This window comes from Macaca nemestrina, chromosome 6, assembly GCF_043159975.1.
Source record: "Macaca nemestrina isolate mMacNem1 chromosome 6, mMacNem.hap1, whole genome shotgun sequence".
Classification (NCBI taxonomy): Eukaryota; Metazoa; Chordata; class Mammalia; order Primates; family Cercopithecidae; genus Macaca; species Macaca nemestrina.
In genome coordinates, this window is record NC_092130.1 from 147335925 (window position 1) to 147340196 (window position 4272).

The following is a 4272-nucleotide window of genomic DNA, read 5'->3' on the forward strand; positions in this document are numbered from 1 at the left end:
CCCTCGTCTATTTCATTGGGAAGTTGGGTTGGGAGGCCTCCTGGTCCTGGCACATTTTTCCGGGCCTCCAGGAGGACTCGCTGCCTTTCTTCAGTGGTTAGGAGGACCTGCAAGAGTTGCTGGCAATCATCCCAAGTGGGCTGGTGAGTGAGGAGAATGGATTCTATTAACGAGGTTAGGGCCTGGGGGTCTTGGGAAAAGGAAGGGTTATGGGTTTTCCAGTTGTAGAGGTCAGAGGCAGAGAAGGGCCAGTACTGGACCGTGCGATTGACAGTACGGAGGGGAAAAAGGGAGGATTGCCAAGTAGAAGGGCCCTCTGGGTCCTCAGTCCGCCGCAAGCGGAGACGAGGAGGTGTCGGCGGCGGCGTCCGAGGGGTGAGTTTGGGCGGGGCTGGAGAAGGAGACGGGGTGGAGGGAGGGGCCGAGGGAGAAGTTGGAGAAAGGGTAGGGGCCGAGGTGGTAGAGGAAAGAGCTGGGGACAAGACAGGGGGCAAGGGTGAAGCGTAAGGTGGAGGTCCCAGAAGGGGGTTCTGAGGTGGAGGAGGCAGGGGGTCAAGAAGGAGGAGATCCCTCTGGGGTTCATCTGGGAGGACTGGCTTAGGCGGGTCTAGATTCCGATTCTTTGGGGCTTCTAAGGCAAGGAGGGTAGATTGGGATGGGGAAGGGGGATGGAGGAAGGGTTTCACCCAAGAGGGAGGATTTCGGACCAGATCCTCCCAAATAATTATGTAGGCCACCTGGTCCGGGTGTCCGAGTGGCCCAGGATCCATCACTTTTGCTTTAACCTGCAAGATAATTGAGAGGTTAAATGTTCCGTCCCGGGGCCATTCCCCATGGAGGGTTGGCCATTCGGACGAGCAGAATGTTTTCCATCGTCCCTTACGGACTTCTACAGAGAGGTGGTGGGCTCGAGCCCGGACGTCAGGGAAGTGAGTCAGGGTTAGAGACAAAGGAGTCGTCAACGTCTGTCCCATTTCGTCCACGTATAATAAGGACAAAACAACAGAAACAAAAACAAAGACCAGACAAGTAAGGAGAAGCCGCGCGGCCAGAGAGTGGCGCCACAAGATCACAAAATATTCAGACGGCAGGGGTGGCCTGCCTACAGATTTGAAGAGGCTAACTGAGTCGTTAGCCTTCTCCCAGACTACCGCCAGGGCGTCCCCCAGGGTGCAAGTGGGAAGGTGCTGGACACGTCTGTCCCCCTTCCCCACTTAATTCAGAAGGAGTACTCCCCAGAGTTCAGAGTTAGCCGGCAAGACAGACAGAACAAAACGAAAGTACCTGGTAGGTCCGTTCAGTCAGCAGTCCGTGGCCCGGGCCAGATGGGTCTCCGCCGGATGGGTCGGGGGTCCTTGGACGACCCCACTTCCCGGCCAACGCACCAAATGTTGGAACCGAACTGTCGATTCCCTCCTGGGCAGGGGTCGCCGCGAAGGACCACCGACACAAGATTCACAGCAGAGAGTTATTTATTACTAGCGCGCTAGGGTCCCAAGCTCTAAGTTGGCCCTGGGACCCCGACTGCTTGTTACAGGCTGTTTATATAGGCAAATACAAGTTCAAACACAGCTTAGGGCGCGAAATTCAAACAAAGCTTTAGGCGCGTGGTAATTGGGTCTAGCTATGGCCTGAGCAAGGTGTTTTGTTCTAATTGGTTAGAGCAGGACCTTATGAGGTTTTTTTCTTGGAGTTGCTGATTCCGGGAACTTCGAGGCAGGGTGGGACCCCTGGAATTGGCAGGGTGGGACCCCATGGGGTTGTTTCCCGGAATTGGCAGGGTGGGACCCTATCAGGGTGGGACCCTATCGAGGCAGGGTGGGACCCTATCCAGAGCCACCTGGTGTTAACTTTTTTCTATGTGAGGCCTAGTTTCTAAGTTTTATGAGGCCTAGTTTCATGTGCCCCTACCTGTCCTTCTGACCCATACCTCCTGGGTCCCGACCATGACTTTCTTGAAAGTGTAGCCCCCAAATTCTCCTTACCTCTGAATCTACTTCCTCCGATCCCTGCCTGCTACCTACAGACTTTCATTTCCTCTGGCAAGTTGTATCTCCAAAGGGATCTAAGGAAGCTCTAGGCTGCGTCCTTAGGCATCTAGGCTATACACCCAGGGAGTCTTATCCCTGGTGTCCCTCCCGATTTAGGTATACAGCTCTCGACATGGGCAGTTATGTAGGATCCATTCCCCACCACCCTTGCCAGGGTCCCAAGTTTGTAATGGCTGAGAGAAAGACACGGAGAGAGAGACAAAAAGGGAGTCAAAGAGAAAAAGAAAAGAAAAGATAGAAATAGTATAAAAAAGTGTGCCCTATTCCTTTAAAAGCCAGGGTAAATTTAAAACCTGTAATTAATTATTGAAGGTCTTCTCTGTGACCCTATAACACTCCAATACTACCTTGTTGTCAGTGTAAACAAGGGCGTAGCCTGAGAACACTGAGGCCACTGACAACCTGGAGCTTTCCTATCAAAAATCCTTAACCCAGCAGATTTCCTAACAGGGGATTTAAATCTTAATTACCACACAAAAGTCCAACCAGACCTAGGAGGAACTCCCTTCAGGACAGAATGATAGATGGCTCCTCCCAGGTGATTGAGGAAAAAACCCAGTGGGTATTCAGTAATTGATAGGGAGACTCTTGTGGAAGCAGAGTTAGAAAAATTGCCTAATAATTGGTCTCCTCAAACGTGAGAGCTGTTTGCACTCAGCCACGCCTTAAAATACTTACAGAATCAAAAGAATATCTCAATCCTGACTCAAAAGGTTAGCTACACCCTCTCTGAAATGAATTTGCATAAGAATTGTTGTTTATAGGAATGCATCTTGATGGGGCAGCTGGGTTGTTATGAAATACTCAGGAGCCCAGTCCAGCCCTAGGACTCACCTCTGAGCACACAGGCAATATTGGGCACGATGGTAAAGGACCACTAGAATCCAGCAGCCCAGATCCCTTTCTTTGTGGTCAAGTAAGGCGGGAAAACAAGCGCAGGACTGATACATCAGTGAGCGTAACTCATCCGATAAGCAGAGGTCCATGGGTGGTGATGCACCCTGGAAAGGAATAAGCATTAGGACCATAAAGGACGCTCCATGACTAACGCTCATAGGAAAATGACTAGGCGTGCTGGCTTCCCTATGTTCTTTTTTCAGATGGGAAACATTCCCCACCAAGGCAAAAACGCCCCTAAGATGTATTCTGGAGAATTAGGACCAATTTGACCCTCAGACGCTAAGAAAGAAATGACTTATATTCTTCTGCAGTACCACCAGGCCACCATATCCTCTTCAAGGGGGAGAAACCTAGCCTTCTGAGGGAAGTATAAATTATAACACCATCTTACAGCTAGACACTTGTAGAAAAGGAGGCAAATGGAGTGAACTGCCATATGTACAAACTTTCTTTTCATTAAGAGACAACTCAACAATTATGTAAAAAGTGTGATTTATGCCCTACAGGAAGCCCTCAGAGTCTACCTCCCTACCCCAGCATCTTCCTGACTCCTTCCCCAACTAATAAGGACCCCCCTTCAACCCATACAGTCCAAAAGGAGATAGACAAAGGGGTAAACAGTGAACCAAAGAATGCCAATATTCCCTTATTATGCCCCCTCCAAGCAGTGGGAGGAGGAGAATTCGGCCCAGCCAGAGTGCATGTACCGTTTTCTCTCTCTGACTTAAAGCAAATTACAATAGACCTGGGTAAATTCTCAGATAACCCTGATGGCTATACTGATGTTTTACAAGGGTGAGGACAATCCTTTGATCTGACATGGAGACATATAATGTTACTGCTAGATCAGACACTAACCCCAAATGAGAGAAGTGCCGCCATAACTGCAGCCCGAGAGTTTGGCAATCTGTGGTATCTCAGTCAGGTCAATGACAGGATGACTACAGAGGAAAGAGAACAATTCCCCACCGGCCAGCAGGCAGTTCCCAGTGTGGACCCTCAATGGGACACAGAATCAGAACATGGAGATTGGTGCCGCAGACATTTGCTAACTTGTGTGCTAGAAGGACTTAGGAAAACTAGGAAGAAGCCTATGAATTATTCAATGATGTCCACTATAACACAGGGAAAGGAAGAAAATCCTACTGCCTTTCTGGAGAGACTAAGGGAGGCATTGAGGAAGCATACCTCTCTGTCACCTGACTCTACTGAAGGCCAACTAATATTAAAGGAAAAGTTTATCACTCAGTCAGCTGCAAACATTAGGAAAAAACTTCAAAAGTGTGCCTTAGGCCCAGAGCAAACTCAGAAACTCTATTGA

General features: G+C 49.6%; 1 pseudogene; it reads left to right on the top strand.

Annotated features, from left to right (window-relative positions):
- Positions 1-808: 808 nt before the first annotated feature.
- On the top strand, positions 809-4272 carry LOC139363967 (uncharacterized; annotated as a pseudogene).